Source organism: Bos indicus, chromosome 23, assembly GCF_029378745.1.
Source record: "Bos indicus isolate NIAB-ARS_2022 breed Sahiwal x Tharparkar chromosome 23, NIAB-ARS_B.indTharparkar_mat_pri_1.0, whole genome shotgun sequence".
NCBI lineage: Eukaryota > Metazoa > Chordata > Mammalia > Artiodactyla > Bovidae > Bos > Bos indicus.
The window spans coordinates 9,459,612-9,482,526 of record NC_091782.1 but is presented as its reverse complement, the minus strand read 5'-3'; the positions used below and the strand labels follow the sequence as shown (position 1 = coordinate 9,482,526).

Genomic DNA, 22,915 nt, shown 5'->3' with positions numbered 1-22,915 from the left:
CCCACAGGGCTCTGTGGGGACCGCGGGCATACCCCCTTGGTTCTTGTGGCAAGTGCAGACAGCAACTTAACCCCTCACATGTCCAGAGCCTGCAAAGGGCTTTCCCACCTGTTGTGTCATCTGATTTCAGAAGAGCCCAGGGAGACTGGCATGGGAATGAGGGCAGTTAGCCTAACAGTGGGGTTCTGGGCAGTGGCCCACCTGCGGGGCTGTCCTGACTTTGGCAGCCCAGGAGGGACAAGTGTGGTGGGACGCAGGGACCAGACAGCTTGGGTTGAGGGCCGGTGGCAAGTGAGGCTTGTTTAGATTCTGGTCCAGGGTCCAAGGGCAGCAGAGGGAAGGAAGCTCAGAGAAGCTGATCACGACCTGAGCCAGTTCAGTCGTGTCCAACTCTGCGGCCCCAGGCACTGAGCACGCCAGGTTTCCCTGTCTGTCACCAGCTCCCGAGCTTGCTCAAACTCATGGACATCCAACCATCTCCTCCTCTGTCGTCCCCTTCTCCTCCTGCCTTCAATCTTACCCAGCATCAGGATCGTTTCCAATGAGTCAGTTCTTAGCATCAGGTGGCCATAGTACTGGAGTTTCAGTTTCAGCATCAGTCCTTCCAGTGAATATTCGGGGTTGATTTGCTTTAGGATTGACTGGTTTGATCTCCTTGCAGTCCAAGGGGTTCTCAAGAGTCTTCTCCAACACACGAACACCAACTATGTGCTAAACCCAGGGCCAAGTTGCAGAGATGAACCCCTCAAATTCCACAATAACCTAAGGAGGAAGGAAGGGAGAGAGTTCTTTAAATCCCATTTTACGGAAGGGGAAAACTGAAGTTAGCAAGAATCAGAGCTAAGGATTGAACCCAGATTGGTCAGACTTCAAATTAGGTGATTCTTCTCCCCCACTATGAGGTCTTCTAAAAAATAAAATATAAAATATACCGGTCATAGTACTTCCCTGGTGGTCCAGCGGCTAAGAATCTGCTTTGCGGTGCAGGGGACATGGGTTCGATCCATGGTCCAGGATCAAAGACCCCATGCGCCTCAGAGCCACTAAGGCCACGGGGGCAACTACAGAAGCCTGAGCGCTCCAGAGCCCTCACACCTCCAGGAGTCTGCACGCCACAACTACCGAGGCTGCGTGCTGCAACTGACGCTGACACAGCCAAGTAGACAAGTATATGCATATTTTTAAAAAATAAAAAAAATACAATTTAAAATTTTAAAAATGTACCAGTCACTTGACTGTGCCTGGCCCTCCACCTGGCCCGTGTTATCACCTAGAGTCCTTACAACAACCCTAGAGGCTGGGTTTCTTACTCTTTCCATTTTACAAATGGGGGAAGCTGAGGCCCCGAAGCCCCCAGCTCTAAGACCCCCAGCCAGCCCCTGGTCCAGCAGACACACCACACAGACGACCGCCTGGGTTTGGAGTTTCCATGTGGGAGGCTTGGCAGTACCTTCCAGGCGAGAACAAGCCAACTGGACCATCAGGCCCTGTCTTGGACGGGGAGGAGGGAATCCCACAGGGAGAGGGGCTCAAGCCAGATGCCCAAAGACCCTGGAGCCAGCAGAGTGCTGAGTACGGAGGCTGCAAGGACTCTTGGGGGTTCCCTGGGCCACCCCGGTGCCAGAGCTCTTGGCAGCTGGCCTTAGTGGGCTCCAGGCACCCAGCCATCAACGGCTCCAAGGCAGAGGGCCGGGGCGAGGCCTGGGCTCATCTCTATCCGGGCGGGCACCCTCAGGGAGGCGTCTGCACCCTGGTGTCCTCTGGGGTGGGGAGGACTTACCCTGAGCCATCGTCTCTTCCACCCCTGGAAATGAAGGCGAGGTGGGGAGGCCCTCACTGCTGGGGCCAGAGCCGGTAAGGCACTTGACCGTGGTCACCGGGGCTCAGAGAGACTGAGGAACCTCGAGGTCAACCGCTGGTGTGAAGTAGAGCTCGGAGGAGCCCACGCCTGCTGCAGATATGGCAGCAGGGTCAAGCTGTCACGGGGTGCTGAGAACTCTATCCAGATACTCCGGCGTCATCACGGCAGGCAGCAGGCTCTGGAACCGGCCACTGGCCTCCCCTTGCTCAGCCTAGCTCATCGCCCCGGCCCCCTCCCCTGCCCAAACACAGCCCTCTCCCATCCACCCCTTCCCAGAGTGTAAACTCAGCCAGGTGTCCAAAGAGACCAGCGCCCTCTCGTGCCTGCCCAGGGCACAGCCCGGGGACTCCCAGCCACTCGGCTTCTGGGCAAAAGGATGCAAGACCCCAACAGTGGTGAGGAGAGCAGAGGACATCCCTGACCCTCCTGCACCCCCATGTGGGCCTCATGCTGCCCGCTTACCAACCCGAGCCCCGATCCCCGAACCATCCCCTGAACCACCCTCTCCCCTCCCCCGCCAGATCCTTCCCATTCTCTGCCTTCTGTTTCTCAGGCCAGATCTCAGGGACCCGTCGTCATCACAGACTCGAAAGCTGAGGCGACAAGGACAAACGACGCTGAGCTCTGCATCCCCAGCAGAGCGAATACTCCCTCCGCGGGGCCTGATGCTGCCGGGCTTGCTCACTCCTCCAGGACCAGCTCCAGCCCTGCCCCAGCCACCTCCCGTCCACAGGCCACAGGCCGGGTGGGCTTCGTGGGTTTGGGGAGGCCCACTTGTCTGAGGGAGCACACAGTCCGTTCCAGGGCCACAGCAGGGCCTCTTGGCTGGAGTGGGGAGAGGGCTGGGCCCCAGGGAGTGGACCCTTAGAGCTGCCACCCTGAGTGACAATGTCAAAACTCCCCCAGAGGATGCAATCAATTCAGGAGCTTGCAGACAAAGGGAGGGGAGGCTCCTTTGCACATGTGCCCCATCATCTGTCCCCAACAGGAGACAGGCAAGTCTGCACCCTGTGTAGAAGGGGGCCTGAGGGGTTGGGGGGTAGGCCTGATACACCTCAGACCTCGGACGCAAGGCCAGAGAGAAAGGCCCTCTGCCTCTTCATGGCTCTGTGGGTAGCGCCCCAGGGTTGCCTGCCCCCAAGAGTGGCTTTAAGAGGCTGACAGGCTCTGACACAGCTCAGCGAGCCTCTGAGTAACACGCCTTGCTGTTCACTGTCAAGAGCTGGGGATGGGGAACGGGAGGCCCCTCCCTCACGTTGGGGGTCCGAGGCACTGTGGCTGGAAGCTGCTCCAGTAGAGGGGCTGGAAAGGTGGGGGTTGTCCACTGAGCACTTCTGGGTTCGAGCCACAAAATCTGAGTCAGATGCCAGTAAGTTCCCTTTCAACAGCTCTCACTGCTGTGATCAGAAGGGTCTCTGTGGCCCTGGAAGGGCCCGGGGGAGCAGGGAGCCGGTGGGGGTGGTTGAGGGGCGTCTCCCACACTCCTCCTCACAATATTTAGAGGGAGCTGCGGTTCCCTCTTTCCAGCCTCAGGGCTCAGCAACGGAGACAAAGAATCTCGTGAGGACAAACTTCTGTCCTTTAGGGGTGTCATTTAAGGGGGCCAATCTCCGGAGCAGCCAGCCCTGGAGACCCCATGTTGACCAAAAGAGCTAACAGCCTGAACCCCTGTGTCCCCACCTGTACAATGGGACCTACAGGTACCCCAAGATGCTGAGCATTAGGACTGGAAGAAGACCGGTTCATGCTTGGCTTGTTGTAGGAGCTCCCAGGCCTTAGTTCCTGCCTCTGTCTCCACCGCATCTCTGGGGAGTCACCTCTGGGCAACGCTTCTCTCCCCCACCTGCCTCTGTAGCCAGTAAACCCCACCGGGTCACCCACTGACTTCTTGAGTCTGGCCTGAGGGGGTGCCTTGTTGATGTAAACAGTGGTGGGTGGTGAAGATGGACACTGTTCGTCTTCAAGGATGACCCAGAGGCAGAGGGTCAGCCTGCCCGCCTCTGGAACATTCCAGTGGGCTATGCAGATGCGGCCGGCAAGGCCCCAGGGCCTGGGTAGAAATGCCCAAAGCTCGGGGTAAGCCTGAAAGCGAAAGAAAGAGGAGGACCGGGGGCACAGGACCTGGCAGAGGAGCCAAGGAAGAAGCCCCCTAGAGCGGAGACCCCAGCTGGGAGCCCGCCGTGCTCAGGGCCCAGAGCAGGGAGCAGACAGTGGTCCCCAGACAGGCAGAGGGGGTTCCCACCAGAAGACAAATGGCCAGATGGCAGAGAGAAGGCGCCGGCTGCAGCCTCCACTGGGAAAATTAATTAAGCCTTCAATTAGCACAGGCCTGCCCCTGTCAGCTCCAAGGGGCACCCAGGGCCCAGGCTGCTCTGCCCAAGCCAGGAGTTAATAACTCAGCCTCTAAGTGAACTCAGCAGAGCCAGTCAGAAGTACCCAGCCTGTCTGCCTGTCTGCCTGCCTGCCTCCAGGCACGAGGGAGAGGTGGGCATGCCTCTTTGGATCCCCCTTGCCACCAGGAGTCAACAGGTCACCTCATAGGCCAGCTGGAGGTGAGATGGTGTGGTGGATCTTCCTCTTATCCCTGGGACCTGGGTGTCCTGGTATGACTTCCAGAAAGGAAAGAACCAGAGCCCCAGCACGTCAGGCCCAGCACGTCAGCCCCAGCAGGGAGGCCCCAAGAGGTTTCACTGCAACATTCCCTGTGTCCGATAAGGTGTGAGGTACTGGAAACAAAGATGGAGTCCAGCCCTACCTTCCAGGAGCTCAAGGCCCGCCAGAGGGGTGGGGCTGCAGAGTAAACAGATATGAAACTGACCCACTCCAGACCATGCTTGACCAGGGCTGCCAGCAGCAGCACCCTCCGAGAGGTATCCAGGGAGGGGTCTCAGCAAGCCTCACAGGTGGCCAGGTGAACACATGGTCCCACCCTTTCTTTTACAGGTGAACAACCTAAGGCCCAGAGAGGGCAGGCAACTGGCCCAAGGTCACACAGCGACTCCAGGGCAAGATCAGAACCGAAACTCAAGCTAGAACCCACCACGGAGGCTGTAAAGAGTTTGCCTGTTCATGTCGCTCACAGCAAACTGAGGCTCAGAGGACACTGAACAGAGCCCTCCCGGTACCCACGTTCCATCCTGAGACAGGCTGGCCCTCCCAGGGTCATGCCCGGGAGTCCACTCATTGTCTTCTCTACTGAGAGCAGCCGCTCCCTCAGGTGCACAGGTGCTTCCTGCCCTCTCCCACCTCCCCATCTCCTGCTCACACCAGAAGCGTTCCCCCAGCACCTTGGGCCAACAGGGCAGGTACCCGAGAACAGCCAAACTCCACCGACCCTCCCAGCACTGGCCAGGGCCAAGTGTAGAGCCTGCTGCCCAGACTCACCCAGGGAGCTGGTCAAAATGCAGACTCCTAGGTCCCTCCCGGGACCCGATGAATCAGACTCTCTGGAAATGGGGCAGGGAATCAGAGCTTTAACATAAACCCCGCAGGGTATTTTTTTTTTTCATAAATGTTGTTAGCGGGTACATAAATACAGAAAAGCATACAAGCCATAAGTGAATTACTCCACGCATTCTCACGAATTGCACACCTGTTTAATCTACCCAAGATCAAGAAACAACACCAGTAGCCCCACAGAAACCCCCTCCTGGGACTTCCCTGGCAGGCCAGTGACTAAGGCTTTGCACTTCCAATGCAAGGGGGCAGAGTTTGATCCCTGGCCAGGGAACTAAGATCCCGGATACCACGTGGTGCAGCCAAAAAAAAAAAAAAAAGAAACCCCCTCCTGCCCCCTTCCCACCAACCTCCCCAGAGAGTGCCGCTACCCTGACTTCTAACAGCTTAGACCAGTCTTGCCTGCTTTTGAACTTCATGTGCTCACATGTACGCAATTCTGCATACACTTGGGTCTGCTTTTCTGGCCCGACACTGTTTGAGATGCTCGCTGAAACTGTTACGTGCACTGGTGGTTTATTTCCTCTCACTGCCGAGTAGCGTTCCAGCCTATGATTATACCATAGTTTTTCTGCGTTCTGCTGGTGGTGGGCATCATTGTTTCCTAACTTCAGGATAGTAAAAGAGGATTGCTATGAAAATTCTACTGCGTGTATCTCTGTGGACATTTGTATGCATTTCCAAAGGGAACGCATCTACGAGTAGAATGCTGCATCCTGGAGTTTGCTTGTGAGCACGTGCAACAGATACCTCAAATGATTTTCCAAAGGAGCTGTACCGAGTTAGACCCCACCCGCCTGTCTGGGAGGTTCAGTTCATCACATCCTCCCCAACGGTTGGTATGCGTCTCTCTTCATTTGAGCCATTCTGGTGGGTGTGTAGTGGGCTCGTTTTATGCTTCCACTCGCACTTCCCTGATGACTAATGATGTTGAGCACATTCTCTTCTGTTTATTGGCCATTTAAGCATCCTCTTTTGCGAAGTGCCTGTGCAGATCTTGTGCCTATTTTTTAATCAGATTGTCTGTCTTTTCCTTATCAGTTTATAGGAGTTCTACATATATTTGGAATTCCAGTCCTTTGTTGGAGATGTGTATTGTAAATATCTCCTCAGCTTGGCTTCTTGCCTTTCTACTGTTAATAATATCTATTTTTGTTAATTGAGGTATAATTGCTTTACCGCATTGCATTAGTTTCTGTTGTACAACAGAACTAATCGGCTATCTGTATACATATATCCCCTCCCTCTTGGACCTCCATCCAACCGTCCTCATCCCACCCATCTGCGCTATATATACACAGTGGAATATTATTTAGCCATAAAAAGGAACGAAAGTGGGTCATTTGCACAGATGTGGATGGACCTAGAGTCTGTCACGCAGAGTGAAGTTGTCAGAAAGAGAAAAACAAATATCATATATTAACCCATATATGTGGAATCAAGAAAAATGATATGTTTTGATGAACAGAGTTTTTCATTTGAATATAATCCAAATTATCCTTGGAGTTTTTTTTCTTTTTTTGCAGGGGGAGGGTTCCATTTCTTGTATCCTGTGACCAGGTGATTTTATACACATGGAAATGTGAGGTGTGTGAGTGGAAGTCTCCTAGATGGATGACTGCCCTTGTTATTGCTAACCTCCACTTCCTTCCTCAGCCAGAGACTGAGATTAAGAATTTGCTTAATCATGCCAGCTTCACTTACTATTTACCCTGCTTTCAAGCACTTTATTTTTTATTTTTATTATTCTTTTTATTTTGGAGTGATCCTGCATCTAGGTGCCTATGTTGTGCCCTGTGGCAAAAAACCTTGTTACTGTGAGCTGTTCACACTGTCTGCGGCATACGCAAGTAAGCACCTGAACTTAAATGGCAGATTTAAGGTAGTCCGCGAATACACCTTATCAAAAGTTAATAAGCTCATGAAGCCCAAGACCGGGAGCCAGTTCCAATGGAGTGCACCTTAACTGTTCAAGGCCACAGCCGGTTTCTCATCTCCCCTCCCCGCAGATGGCTACCCACGCCACGTCAAAGGAACCTGCACATCTCACAGATCCCGCCAGAAGTGGCACTCGGACTCACAGGAAAGGCACAAGAAATAAGCAGAGACTGCAGGGCCCCTGATGCCTTCCCCAGGACCCACAACCCCGGCCCGGCCGCCCAGGGCGGGCGTGTCACTCATGGTGGCTCAAAGGCAGCGCTCAAGCACTTTATGTGTCGTGGGACACACAACATCTGCTGTACCACGTGTGCTAAGAACCACTCCTGAGACAGAAGGGCCATGGAGTGTAGCCCCAGCGTGACCCCAGCACCCTGGCCACAGATGATTGGACGGGAGAGGACACTTACCAGGCTGAGCCTCTGACACTCTCTCTCCAGGGAGAGAATTTGTCTGAGGGGCAGTCCTCTAGTCCAGATCCCTGCAAGGAAGAGATGACAGGAGCTGAGACTGCCGTAAGAGCTGCCAGTGGGCACAGCCAGCCCTACCTCCCTGGAAGCCATCAACACGGTCTGCAGAGGAAGGCAGAGGAAGCAGATGTGCAGAGAGGGATGAAGGGTGGAGTGTGCACACCGCCAAGGTCACCACTCACCTCCTGGGTCTCGACCCTCCTGCTGCACTCCCCCCTGGGGGAACCCAGAAGACACTCAGCATCTTTCCAAAAGTCCCCCTTTCTGTTTAACGTGATTCATGTCTTGCAACCTACAGATGATTATCACCCTGAATCCTCCTCAGAGCTCTGGATTCTTCCTTTTTTAGAAATGAAGAAACTGAGACTTGAAAGATGGCATTTAAGTGCCTTTTCCAAAACCTGGCTGCCACTAAAAAACCAGAGCCAGGACTCTAGCCTCATCTATACAGCTCAAGTTCAGTTCAGTTGCTCAGTCGTCTCCAACTCTTTGTGACCCCCTGGACTGCAGCACATCAGGCTTCCTGTCCTTCACCAACTCCCGAAGCTTGCGCAAATGCTAATCAATTCATCGAGCAGGTGATGCCATCCAACCATCTCATCCTCTGTCATCCCCTTCTCCTCCTGCCTTCAATCTTCCCCAGCATCAGGGTCTTTTCCAATGAGTCAGTTCTTTGAATCAGGTGTCCAAAGTATTGGAGTTTCAGTTTCAGCATCAGTCCTTCCAATGAATATTCAGGACTGATTTCCTTTAGGATGGACTGGTTAGATCTCCTTGCAGTCCAAGGGACTCTCAAGAGTCTTCTCCAACACCACAGTTCAACAGCATCAATTCTTTGGCACTCAGCTTTCTTTATAGTCCAACTCTCACATCCATACATGACTACTGGAAAAACCATAACTTTGACTAGACAGACCTTTGTTGGCAAAGTAATGTCTCTGCTTTTTAATATGCTGCCTAGGTTTAGCTTTTCTTTCAAGGAGCAAGCGTCTTTTAATTTCATGGCTGCAGTCACCATCTGCAGTGATTTGGGAGCCAAAAAATAAATTCTCTCACTGTTTCCATTGTTTCCCCATCTATTTGCCATGAAGTGATGGCACCGGATGCCATGATCTTAGTTTTCTGAATGTTGAGCTTTAAGCCAACTTTTCATTCTCCTCTTTCACTTTCATCAAGAGGCTCTTTAGTTCTTCTTCACTTTCTGCCATAAGGGTGGTGTCATCTGCATATCTGAGGTTATTGATATTTCTCCCAGCAGTCTTGATTCCAGCTTGTGCTTCATCCAGCCCGGCATTTCGAATAATATACTCTGCATATAAGTTAAATAAACAGGATGACAATATATAGCTTTCCCGTTTTGGAATCAGTCTGTTGTTCCATGTCCAGTTCTAACTGTTGCTTCTTGACCTGCATACAGATTTCTCAGGAGGCAGGTAAGATGGTCTGGTATTCCCATCTCTCTAAGAATTTTCCAGTTTGTTGTGATCCACACAGTCAAAGGCTTTGGCGTAGTCAATAAAGCAGAATTAGATGTTTTTCTGGAACTCTCTTGCTTTTTTTATGATCCAACGGATGTTGGCAATTTGATGTCTGGGTCCTCTGTCTTTTCTAAGGCTCAAAGTCTGCTCTAAATAAGAAACGCTCTATAGCACAGAGCCACGCATGCTGGGCCTGAGATCAAGGTTTCCCAAAGAGTGTTCTGTAGAACCTAGGGCTCAGGAAATGAGTCACTGGGGCAAAAAAGAAAGAAAAAAGGATTTTCGTTTCCTGATCCAACTTTGGGGACAGTGGGCCAAACATACATTGAACAAGCTACTCTTTACTTCAGGGCACTGCAGAGCCTCTGCTAGAAGGAGACATAGGGGAAATTTATAGAATGTGGAGTTTTTCTAACAAATTTGATCATGGAACCTCCTTTTGCAAAAGGTATTTCATGAGATTAATGTTTTCTGGAAAACGATGCAAGGATCAAATTTCTCCTCTCCACCCTGGGATCCCCCTTGAAGGGCGTGTCCTGGACAAATAATTGGAAATGTTCATCCCACTGGGTATGTGACCCTGAGTTAGAAACATTGAGGGAAGGAGTCTGTTTTCTAAATCTGCTTTCTAAGGGTTTGATTAACCTGAAGCCGATCCCCCCTCGGGGCTTACGCGCGCTGGATGTATCAGTTATAACTGAATTTCGGAATCTTTCAAGTGACTGAAGGGCCTCACGATGCCTGGCCAGGACTCCGGGTCCCACTGGGCCACCAGCCTCTTCCCAGCAGGAATGAGACCCACAAGGGGAAAAAGAGAAAAGATGAGGAAGGGAAGCGGACCGAAGAAAGACGGGAGGACCAGGCAGGAAGCAAACAGTCCCTCAAACGCGGTGATCTGCGAGCGGGCACACCGGGCTCAGAAACCAGCAAGCGGGTGCACGCCTGGGCTGGGGGCTGGCGGCAGTGGGGAGCGGTGACCACCCCTAGACCAGAAGAGGCAGAGGGGAAGAGCGCCTCAGACGCCCTGGAGAGGGCGGGCGTAGCAGGAGCTCTCAAGGCCTGGGGCTGTCCGCTACGAACGCCCCTCCCTATTACAGTCCTCTAGCTCTTTGAGCTCCTGCCCGCTGGTGCGCACAGCACTGGGCACGTGAAGAGGGTGAAGCGCGGGGCTGAGGGGTGGGCCAGCCAGCCTGCACAGCGGAGGGAGTATTGAGAGAAGCCTGTGGGAAGCGGAGAAATCAGACCGGTGATGAAAACCCGCCCCAACAAAACGCAGGGCCTTGAAACGAACAGGAGAGGAGAGAGGCCGGGCGGGTGGAAGCAGCTTGGCTCTCCCCCTCCTAGAAGCACTGGCTTGTTGCCAGGATCCAAACCCCGATCTCTGTATCAGAACAGCACACTCTGGGAGGCAGATACCTGAGCGCGTGGGGGGAGGGGGGTGCTGAGGGACGCGCTCAGCTCAGCCCCCTCCCCACCCCGCCGGCTCCCGCCCCGCGGATCCGGTGGGCGGACGGATCTCGGCTGAGATCAGCTCAGCAGACCCGCCTCTGATGTGCACCGTCCTCCCTCTATACAAGCCACGAGTGCCTGAAAGGTTGGGAGCATAAATCAATGCCAGGCGGAAAAACCCTCGTTGAAATTCAACAGGAAAACGCATCGCAGAGGATCCTGGAGTGAGTTCCTCTCCACCGAGAACAGTTGTCCCCTGTTCGGTTTTTGTCTGAAAGCAGATGCTCAGACATTGCAGCGGCTAAAAGTGGGTCGGCTCTATACGATTTTCACCCCTGGGACGTTCTAGCCCCACCGAGAAGGGTGACGACCCCCTCTGCCTCCCAGACCCCCGGGTTCGGGGAAGCTGGCCAGCACTCACACATCTCTCTCTCTGCTTCACCCCTGCAAGTCTTAGTCCCTCGAGAAGGAGAAGTGCCTCTCCCCATTCTGCAGAGAGGTAAACTGATGAGTCAGCACTGAGACACCCCTCAGGCCTGCCAGGCACCCAGCCCTGCCATCAGCGGGGCCTGACTCCCTCACCACCTGCTGCCTCTCAGGACCTGGCTGGCCGGGGACACGGGGAGAGTCACCTTTCCGGTTTATTCCAAGCACAGCAGCGCCAGACTCTTTCGACAAGATGAAGCCAGGAACACTGTGACCAAGCTGGGAAAGTGATATGTGAGGCTGGGAAATCCATCATGGAGGGAGGCAGCGGCTGTAGATCAAAGCCTGCCCTCTCTGCCTCTACATCATCATTAGCAGTGGGCAGAGGTAGGGGGAGGCTAGGGGTGAGGGGGTGGCGAGGGGGTGGCAGGAGCAGAGCTGGAGGAGAGATCTTTGGATTTACAGAGTAAAGCTGGATGCCCCAGAGGTACCCAGTGGAGGTGAGAGGGGCAGCTCCAAAGCCTTTGAGTCCAGGGTGTGGCGGGTGTCACAAGAGGGGCTCAAGGCCCAAGACAGTTGCTGAGGAAGGCTTCCTGGAAGAGGAGGCATCAGAACTGAGTACTGATATCCAAACCCTGCTTAAGTAGGCAGACCCCTAACTAAGGAAGTCTTCACCCTTGGAGGCTTTACAGAAAGACAAGACACCACCAGAAGTCTTTAACCCAGAGACTCATCATGTGGTGCTGAGGAAATGGCAACCCACTCCAGTATTCTTGCCTGCAGAATCCCAGGGATGGGGGAGCCTGGTAGGCTGCCGACTACAGGATCGCACAGAGTCGGACACAACTGAAGCAACTTAGCAGCAGCAGCAGCAGCAGCATGGATGGGCAATCAGGGAAGGCTTCCTGGAGGAGGTGAGCCTACGCAGAGCTTTAAAGGAAGAGTGTGGAGAGAGACTGACACCTGGCAGACCCACCACCTCTATGTCCTTCTCAGCTGCTGTCTCAGTTTGAGGTTGTATACACCTCTGTAATTGTTCAATTAACGTCCGCCATCCATGGACTATGGGCTCACAGTTTGGCTCATCATTGTGCCATAGTGAATGCTCAGTTAGTGTTTTCAGAATGGATGAAGGAGTGAACGAATAGCCCTAAGTCTCATGGTGGCCTGAAGGTGGAGCTGGCCCGGCCTGTGCTGGGGTGGAAGGCAGCAGAAGCCCCCAGAGATGTCTAAGCATAACGGAGCCAGTATGGTTGAGCTGGGCAAGGGCCAGTTTGGGACAGGACGACAACAAGCACGGTGTTCACTGTACTTATTTCAGGAGGAGGAGGGGACACCTGGGCGGAGAACAGGGAAGGGGGGCAAGGTTAGGACTGAATATGGAGCAGGTCATCTGGAGCTGTGGGGTGGCTGAGCTTGCAGGAGGCAGGCTTGGAGGGAAAAGGGCCCAGGATGCAGCCAAACCTCCCACCATCAGCACCCCAACCCTGTGGGCCCTCTCCCCAGCCCAGGTTCCTCTGGGAGCCACTGTGCCCGCCTCCTGTCTCCCCACCCCCTCGCCTCCTTGGTCCGATTGCACAGAGTGATTTGTGGCCCTGACAAGTTGAATTGTGGGTAAAGCGTCTGTCCAAATGGGGAGCAAATTGGAACTGCGGCTCCAGCCGGCGGGCCATCCATCATGGGGGAAAGGCTCCGTCAGCACCTCACTGCCCCAGCCTGGCCCTCTCTGTGCTGCCTGGGGCGCAGGAGGCGCCTCCTCTCTCCACCTTGGGTATAGGAGGACAGTGTGGGAGGCCCTGGGCTGGGGGCTGGGTTGCGGGGAGAGACAGGGAAAAGAACTGGGATCCCCATTCCCCAGAGGGTTACATTTACAGGGTCTGCTCTGGGCTTCTCTGCAGTATGTTTATGCTGGTGAAGGGGACATCAGTCTCCCCAGAGGTGGCTACATTTACCCATGGGGAAACTGAGGCATGGCACACTCAGGTTACAGCCTCAAACTTACAGCCTCAAAGCTCGATATCAGCAGAAACTGGGGCTGAAAATCTGCTGCTGGGATACCCGGAATGCTTAAACAAAGCAGTCATGTTCTGCCACATGGAAACATTCAAAAGCAAATAAACATTGCATCTGGCCAAAATCCTAGATCCTGGCAGGGACACCGCAGTGACTCCATTATGGACCAGTGAGGTGAAGGAGACACAGAAGCCGCATGGTGCTCAGACCCCGCCTTAAAAGATTGACTGTCTGTGAAGGAAGCAGTGTGTTCGGGACCAGGTATGTCTGCTGGGCCCCCACCTGCAGCCCCTTCCAAGCCTCTGAGGTGCGCTACCCATGCCTCCATCCATGTGGCTCAGCACCTGACCATAGCTGCTTAGACCAGAGGTGGTCACCAGACCCACAGGCTGTCTTCTCATAACCTGATCACTGACCTTGACTTGGAGCCTGGCTGGAAAAGATCAGCTAAGCCAATCAGATTGGAGGAATTTGGGATTGGGACTCTAAGCAGCCCAATCGGACAGCAGAGTGAGCCGAGCTGAATGGCCACGCGTGACCTCAGGACTCTTCTTTCTGAGGGACCCAAGCCTCTGCCTTCCCCCCACCAAGTCCTTAGTCCAGAAAACTGTGTGGTGGGGCGGAGGAGGGGTGCGAATCATGCTGTGTGCCATCCACCTGCCCCCCAGCTCCTGAGCTGTCAACCACATGAGTCATTTCAGGTTCCCTATGAGGGCTGCGATTTCGAAACTCACAAGTAGGGCCAGGAGTGCTTGTTTCTCTCTTTGTGCTGAGTCATCCCTTCCCTGAGACAACAGCTGTCCTGCCAGCTACTGAATGGGAGACAGCCAAGGTCAGGATGGGGGTTACCACAGAATACAAATGAACGTTTTGACAAGTCATCCTGCCACGCGAGGCCACATGTGGCCAAGGACCCCAAACACTGAAGCATCAGGAAGGGGTAAAGTGCCTCCTTTGTGCCTCCTTCCGGGGGTGGGGGGATGGGGGGAGGGCGTATGTGGTGTGGGGGTTGGGGTGGGCATTTCTGCAGATTCTACCCTCGATTCACTTTTTCTTGGCCTTTCCTAGTTCCTGTGACCTTGGGGCCCCTGGTGACCTGCTAGCTTCATGCTAAAAGTCCCAACTGTTAGAGAAAGTGCATTTGTGTCTGTTTCGATCAGGGTCCAGGGCAGGGAACAGAAGCAGGGTTGGGGTTTTAAGCAAAGAGGGAATTAGTGCAGGGAATCAGGTGCTTGCAAAGCCAGGGGAAGTGCTGTAGAAGTCGGCTCCCGGCTGGGCATCCAGGAGTGGCAGAACAACACTGCTGAACTGGCCCATCAGGAAGGTGAGGAATGCAGAGGGCTGCAGCTGCCATCCCAGGGTTTAGAAGCTGCCATCAGCATCCTGCCTGTGTCTGGGTTCCCACAGAGCTGGTGACTGGACACAGGACTGCAGCTGAAGGAAATATGCCGTCAGCGAGCAGCCAAAGACCAGGAGGCTGGTTGCATTTCACATCCGCCTTCCAAGCCTCATACAGGTGCATCCATTTAGCAGGACCTGATTCATGAGCCAAAACCTTAGGTGCACAGGAGTCTGGGAAACAGTCTGTCTTGAGCTTTGTAGCCTCCGCAGCACCAGAAGGAATAGAATACCCATCGCATCCACGCACGGATCTCAGAGCCTAATCCTAGATTCCGCAGAGCCCCCAAAGGCTGACTTGACCCACCTTCTACAGCCAGTGGGGGCTGACTGCCCTTGGTTGAGGCCTGGCTCCTGAAGAAGCTGTGTAAACACAGAAGGGTTTATCTGTCCACGGAGGGCAGAGGACTGAAGAGCGAGATCCATGTCTATGAGTGTGTATGTGTGTGTATTCACACACACACGCACACACCTATCTGGGGAAGAGGAGTAGGGGGCATTTAGAGGCAGGAGATGGACCTCGGCTCTGCCCACATTCTCATGGGGCCTCAGATAACTGGAGCAACCAGGACAGTTAAAATTGGGTGGCAAAGTCAGAGGCAGGGGGGGAATCTCAGGAATTCCAGGGTCTCCCTCCAGCCCTCCTGAATCATTGTAAGCCAAAGTCTTTCTCTCTCCCTGACCTGTATTTGGTCGGGGTACTCAGCATCTCCAATTCAAAAACCATGCCATGGAGAGGGTCCCTTTCTTCCAAATACAGTTGTGATACAAACGCTCTCAGTTCCCAGAGGGGGAGCCTTTGCTGGGATGGGGCACACCAGCACGGGGGCTGCACGGTGACAGTGGCCGGCTCTCTGCAGAGCCCCGACCCCGGCAGGCGACAGATGCCAAATCCAGGAGCCATGATGCCTGGCGTCCGCGGCCTCCTCTGCCGAAGCCCTGGGTGGAGCGGCTCTCTGCCTGGCGCTTAGGGAGTAGTTTGGCTACCATGGCTCACTGCTCCCTGCGAAGATGAAGGGGCCGCAGCTCTGGAGGAGAGAGGACCCACCCCAGGCTGCTGGTGGGAAGGGCTGGGCCATCCCGGAGGGCCACTTGCCTGAGGCCTCCTCCCTCCCGGTGGGCTCCCGCTCACCTCTGCCAGCCCCTGGTCCGGGGCCTCCCAGAGGAGCGGCTCGGGTGTCCCAGATGGAACAGCCCCCACCACCCACCCAAGCTGCTTCCTCCTATCTCCTCCTCCCAACTGCCCGGTTGGTGCCATGGGGGGCCCCCGGTCTCCAGTCTCTGAGGCCTGCGCCTCTGTCCCCTGGGGTGTCTTCCAGACATGGCCCCTCCTCTCCCCCACAACCCCCCTGCCCCGGGCCCTCCTCTCCTCTGCCCTCATCCTCACACGAGCCACATGGCCCACCCCCCATCAGCCCCCTCTCTCCCATCCCCCTTAAAGCCCCGTATGGGTCCCCTGACTCCCCTGTTCTGACATCCCTGGGGCCCCGTAGTTTCTAAACAGGGCCCCAGTACCGCAGCCTGACCTCAGGCTGTCTACAGCCCACCCTCAACAAACCTGTTCTCAGGCCATCTCCCACACAGCCTCTACCTTCTTGCCAAACAGGATCACTTCCTTACTTCTCGTTATTGTTCAGTCACTCAGTTGTGTCTGATTCTTTGTGACCCCATGGACTGCAGTACACCAGGCTTCCCTCCCCTCACTATTTCCCAGGGTTTGCTCAAACTCATGTCCATTGAGTCGGTGATGCCATCCAATCGTCTCACCCTCTGTTGTCCCCTTCTCCTCCCGCCTTCAATCTTTCCCAGCATCAGGGTCTTTTCCACTGAGTTGGCTCTTTGCATCAGGGAGCCAAAGTATTGGAGTTTCACCTTCAGCATCAGTCCTTCCAGTGAATATTCAGGACAGATTTCCTTTTAGGATGGACTGGTTGGATCTCCTTGCTGTCCAAGGAACTCTCAAGAGTCTTCTCCAGCACCACAGTTCAAAAGCATCAATTCTAGAATAGTGGTTAAAACCTGGGCACTTACCTCCTGGGTTCAAATCCTGCCTCCACACTTAGCTGTGAGAACTTGGGAAGCCACTTGGTCTCTTTGTGCCTCAGTTTCCTCATCTGGGAAAATGGCAGTAACAACAGCACATCTATGTCATGCGGAGACATAAGTCATAAATGAGTTAGTACGTGCAAAATGCTGAGAACAGTATCTGGAGCATAAAAGGACTCAGCAGAAGTGGATGGTTATTATCATTCTCATGCCTTGAATCTCCCAGTTCTGAGCCTTTGCTCAGGCTGTATCTCTATGGAGAATACTCATCAAAGCCCCTCCTGTCCTTGAGGGACATGCAGTTTGCTTGCCCAGCACCCGAGTCTTGGGGGACCTGCCCTTCCTCCCTCCCAGAGTGACACCACTGTGTCTGTGTCGCTAGGTGGGGCTGGCTGGCCCTACTCTCCAGCTGCAAGGTCAGGAGTGTTACTGAGGCCTGACCAACTGGAGGTCCTCCGTGCTCTGGCCACAGTGATCAGTTTAGGAATGGGCGTGTGAATCTTTCTGGCCAATTAGAGTCCTCCCCTGAGATGCTCTGGGATCCTGGGCTGTAGGGATGGTGTGGTAGGCTGAAAAAGTCTTCCTTCGGGACTTCCCTGGTGCTCCAGGGGCTCAGACTCCATGCTCCCAATGCAGGGGGCCCAGGTTCCACCCATGGTTGGGGAACTGGATCCCACGTGCCTCAAATGTAGATCCCATGTGCCACAGCTAAGACCCCACAAGGCCAAATAAATTTTCAAAAGCCTCCCTTCCAAAGATATATTTACTTTCTAATACCCAAAGCCTGTAAACCTTACCCTTATATGCCAAAAGGGTGACTGTTACCTAAAAATACCAAAGGGAATGATTAAGTTAAGGATCTTAAGAAGAAAAGCTTATCTTAGATTATCCAGGTGGGCCTTAACTGCCATCACAAGTATCCTTATAAGAGAAATTAGACACATACAGAGGAGAGATTAAACAGAGAAAGGAGAAGATGATATGCAAACCTAGCCAAGATGCGGCCACAAGCCAAGAAATACCAACAGCCCACAGAAGTCGAGGAGACAAGGAATGGATTCTTTCCCAGAGCCTCCGGAGGGAGGGAGCACAGCCCTGCAGGCCTTGATTTTGGACTTCTGACCTCCCAAACTGCAAAAGTTTGCATTTCTGCTATCTGAACCCACCGTGTTTGTTGTCATTTGTTACAGAGGCCCTAGGAAGCTAGGCTGTGAGCCCCGAGATGCTGGAGGCCAACCTGGGCCATGTGATGACCCCAAGTCAGAGGAAAGCAGAGGCGGAGACGGAGAGAGGAGGACTAGTCCCTGAGAACTGTGGGTCATCCCTGAAGGCAGCCTCTTTCCTTGGCCTTTTCAGCAACACAAGCCAATGAGTGTCCCTACTTAAGCCCATTTGAACTGGTCTGTCCCCTTGCAACCCAGAGAGTTCTGGCTAACATTCCACCCAACAACTATCCAGAGCCTTAAAACATAGCTCAGATCTTTGACCCAGTTTTCTTCCCTAAGGAAACAATCTGAATAAGGACCCTCACTGCCACATGAAAAAATAGGGAGGAAAAAACCTACATAGGTAACCACAGGATATGGCTTCATAAATTATGACACATCCCTATGGAGGGATATTATGCAGCTATTAAAAATCATGTGTTCATGCTCATTATAAAATGGTAGGCGAACAGCAGGACATTAAAAAAATATAGAGAGACACAAAACACACATATACATACATTTATATATTTATACATATAAACAGAAGGATCCCCATTTCATTTTTATTTTGCTTTAGATCATTTTAAGAGGTAAAGATTACTCATGCAGCTGAAATCCTGTGGGTACTTCTCCCCAGTTCCTTATATAAACCCCTTCCCTCTGTCACTCAAAGTTGGTATCATTCCGATGCATGATTTTAAACAGTTACTACCCAGGAATGTATCCTAAGTAATACATAATATTTGTACATGTTCTTACATGTTAATAAATAGTATGAGACTCTCTGCAACCTGCTTTTTTACCCAAAGAATAATACGTTGGTGCACTAATCCATCTTGATAATGTGTAACATTAATTTTAATTGCTGGCAAGAATTCTATTTCTGAGTATCCCATGCTGTATTTATTCTTTCTCTGGTTAATAAGTGCCGAGATTTTTGACAACATTTTTTTCCTATAAAATGCTGCCACTCTCCAGGTCTCTTTGCGCACACGTGAGATTGTCTCCCGGGATGTACGTGCAGAAGAGGGTGGCAGGGGGCTCATCTTCATCTGTACAGGGTGCCGCTGAGTGGCAGTACCAAGATCGAGTGAAGAGTTCCCGTTCCCACATCCCTGACGGAGAACCATTTTCATTTTTGTCAATCCAGAGGAAATTGTACCTCACGGTGATTTTCATGAGCCTTCCCTGTTTACGGGGCTGTCCATCATCGTTCCACGTGCGTCTATTTCAGTTCCTCTTCTGTTAAATCCCTTTACCTGCGTTTGCCTTTTGAATAAAAAGTATATCAGCATGAACTACACCCCAGTGTTAACAGTGGTTGGACACTCAATCTGAGGGAATGTCCCTGTCTGCCATCCCCCTGCTTTAGGAAACACCACCCTGCCCAACCCGGTGTCTTCACCCTCCCACCAGCTGGCACCACGTGGACCAATGGGAGCCGCCAGCCTCTTCCCAGATCCTGCCCTGTGATTGGCCCAGACTTGGGCACTGTGACCCAAATCAGACCAATCAGAGCCCTTCCCTGGGATTTCCGGAACTGGAGCTGGGGGAGAGCAACCCACCCCTACGTCAACCCTGAAATTTGAGAGTGTGAGGTCCAGCCTCACCGAGACAAGGAGGCTGAGACCAAGAGAGCCGCCTGCTGAGTAAGGGTGGAGTAGGGTCCGCCAGGCATGTCTAACATGCTTCAGCCCTCTGGTCGCTACCGGGACCCCCGCCTCCTGCCCTGGGGGTACAGGCTCCAATCAGCGGCCCTGCATGTGCACCCGGGAGGGTTCATGCTCACACGTAAGACTTGTCTGAAATTTTCAAGTGTTCTGTTAATACGATAGTTACACCTGTACTATATGTCATCAGAAATTTAACACATTGTCATTGTTTAATCTTCCTTATCTTTCAAGGTGAGGCACAAACATCTGTCTTCCATGAAGGTTTTCTGATCCCGCAACCAAGAGCCGGGACCAGCTGCCATCATCTGCTGAGGCCTGTCTTGGAGTGCGTGGAGGCCCCGGCCCAGGAAGGGGCCCCAGTGGAGATGGGGAAGGGAGGGACAGACAGAGGGGAAGGTCTGTTAGGGAAGTGGGGGCCCAAGTGGGTCTGATCTCCACTGAATGGCAAGGATTTAGCAGATGAGGCCTGACCAGAAACCTGCCCCTGGAGCCTGGGGTGGCCCAGGCTCTGACCCACCTAAGGTGGGGGAAGACCATGCAGACTCTGGCCTTTAGCTTGAAGGGTAGGGAGAAGCCTGCTCCAAGGGCCAGGGGTTCTGCATAGCACCTGGGCCTGCTGACCTATAGGGAGATTCTTGCCAAGGTGACCCTGGACCCCGGCCCCTGACTCCATGAATCTTGACCTTTCCCTTCTCACTGAATCTGGCAGCTTAAAATGAGAAGCGTGTTCCAGTAGATGTGTCTTATGGGAAAACTTCAGCCAAATCAATTAATGATAAAACCCTTGAGCAAACACAGCTACTTTTATCATTTTAGAATGTGGTGATTTGAGCAGCAAAAGAAATTAAATTAAAAACGCAGAGACTCGGGGTCAGAGCCCCAGCCGCTCTCATTGGTTTTTAATCTCCTGTTAAACAATATATCTTCTGATGGCTTTTGTCAGCTTATTCAATGTAATAACCCAGGACATGTGGCCCACTGACCCTCCTCATTCCCTCCACGTGGCTGACGGGGGAGGATGCAGCTGGCAGCCGGTCAATTAACAAGCTTAAAGTGGGGATGGGTGGATGGTCCAGAGTCAGGAGAAATGACAGGGGCCACACAGGACCCTGGAGATGGACGTCCCCGGAGATGTGACGGCCGAGGGCAGGGCCGTGGGGTGCCCTGGGGCCGACTCACATTAGAGATTGGGTACCTGAACCCCAGAAAGCAAACGTTTTCCTGAGTCACACTGAGTCAAGATTGGAACTCAGGTGTCCAGACACCCGACCCACAGCTCATTCTGTTGGGACACCTGCACAGGTCACCAGGAAAGGGACTGGGCTTGATGCGCGGACTGTGGTCCCCAGCTCTCTGTCTTCTCTCGGGGCATTATCCGTGGGGCTTATTGAGCTCAATCTGGGAGATAGTTAGGTTCCATCTTTGGGGAGATCCTGGCCTGATGAGAGAGGCAGTTCCCATGGTTGGGAACATCAGTCTGATGATGGAGGCACAACTCTGACCTCAGGAAGCGCCCAGTCTGATGGCGACACAGTCAAATGCAGACAGCCAAGCCTACAAATATATCGTTTCAGTAAAAACACCCCATGACAAGACAGCGTAGGCTGGAATTTCTGTTGGCTTCAGCATGGAAGGCTTCTAGGAGGAGGCTGAGCCATAAAGAGAAAAGGCTTGTCTCTCATAACTGTACTCCAATAAAAATGGGGGGAAAAAAAAGAAGCTGATCTCAAGACAGCTTAGACAGAAAATCTGAGGCAAGAGAGAGGCTGGAGCTGGTGAGGGAGATGACACACGCAGTGAGCTGCCTCTGTGAGTTGTCTGTACCCACACATAGGCACACTGATAAACACACAGGCCTGTTTGCACACACTGACGCCTACTTACACAGACTCCTCCATATACACTTATAAACACATGCTTGCGTGCCAGGTATAAACACACAGGAGCTTTCTCCTGTCTCCATGTGTATACACGGATATGCCCACATGCATTTATGTACACATAACTATACATGTGATCATATATAGACCGACACACGGGCCAACCCCTAGCTTTGTACAAGCTCAGATGTGCTGTGTTGGGCACACAGGTGGGGGGTCTGCACTACCCCAAGCCACACTTGGGGTCCCCCAGCAGCTAGATCATCTGCCAGACGTCCCTGAGCCCCCCTGCCTGGGCTCCGTCTGCATCCCTGGGCCCCTGCCATGGTCGGTGCATCTGCAGCCTCTCCTCTGGGTTGGTGGACGGGCAGGGAGCTGAGACTGACCTGGAGGAGAGAGACTCTTAGGGAGTCCCCTAGCACCACCCATGGCCTAGAGGACCCACAGGGTAGGAGGGGCTCACAGTGGAACTTGCAAATTCCCTCTCATTTACCCAAGGTCTCTGTGACAGGTCAGGGGCCTGTGAAACAGACTCAGAGATGGAGATTCGTAAGTAGATTTCCTGGTGGTCACCTCACGCCCAGGAAGCGAGGGAGGCAGGACTAGGCAGAGTGAGAAGCTGGGTTGTGACACAGTCATGGCCAAGGTCTCAGCCACCCCCTGGGAGCTGTGGAGCAGGGCTGGCCTTGCAGGTGGTCCCACTCGGTTTTAGGCCGAGCATCCTAAGCTTTTACTAGTCACTGGATGTGGGCTGCCTCCAGAAACTAAGGTAACCTTGAGGGAGGAGGTTCCCTTCAGCTAAGAACACAAGGAAAAGAGGCTCACCTTGGAGCAGGCAGCTGCCCACGCTCCCCAGCTGGAGAACAGGCACTGGGGGCCTTGGGGGTGTGGGGAGCACGGTGATGTCCTCCATCGTCTGCAGAGGATGAGACATCCGCTCCATCACTACTGCAGCCTCCCTCCAGTCTCTCCTGCTGCAGTTGGCTGCTCCTCTCGGGAGTTTTTCTGGGCCCGGCTCCCTTGTCTGTCCCTCCTACATCATCCCATCTCCCTGGACTGGTGTTGACAGCTCCAGGTTGCAGGCTTCTCAGGAAGCAAGGGACAAGGCTCCCTCCAGCGCCCTCCTCTGGCGGGGCCAAGAACCCCTCGGAGTACAGAGGGCTAAGGAATCCGGCAGGGCTGAGGACAGGCCCCTCCCACATGCTAGTCCCCGTGACTCAGATCAGTGGGACCCAGGCTGAGGCCACCCGTTTTTTTGCAGTGGGCTCACGAGGCAGCAGCGTGGGCTTGTGCCTTTATTATTCAGCAGGCTCTGTGGGAGGAAAATTGTTTCCCGCTTTTGGCTGACAGGACCCCCTTCTGCACTTCCCAGTCTCCTCTCACACACGCAGCCCCAGCAAGAGTGGGATCCGAAAGCCTCTGGATCCAAGACAAACCTTCCACCCCTTCCTTTCTAGGGAGGACGTGAGCCAGACAGGGTCAAGTGCAGAGAGGAAGGGGAGACACCCAGACTCCACCCAGGCTAGGACTGTATTTCATCTAAGACACACGTTTGTTTTCACGCTTTAGTAACACCAAAACTGGGATATGTTTAACAGTGGATGCCTTACCCGGGTTTA

General features: G+C 53.5%; 2 long non-coding RNA genes across 2 annotated transcripts; one reads left to right on the top strand and one right to left on the bottom strand.

Annotated features, from left to right (window-relative positions):
* Positions 1-11,568: 11,568 nt before the first annotated feature.
* LOC109576811 (uncharacterized) lies at positions 11,569-18,810 on the top strand. Its single transcript, XR_002183435.2, has 3 exons — positions 11,569-13,352; positions 17,726-17,848; positions 18,722-18,810. It is a non-coding gene; the product is annotated as an uncharacterized lncRNA (long non-coding RNA).
* On the bottom strand, positions 18,249-22,499 carry LOC139178937 (uncharacterized). Its single transcript, XR_011563351.1, has 2 exons — positions 22,122-22,499; positions 18,249-19,012 (listed from the first exon to the last, which is right to left on the bottom strand). It is a non-coding gene; the product is annotated as an uncharacterized lncRNA (long non-coding RNA).
* Between the last annotated feature and the right edge of the window lie 416 nt (positions 22,500-22,915).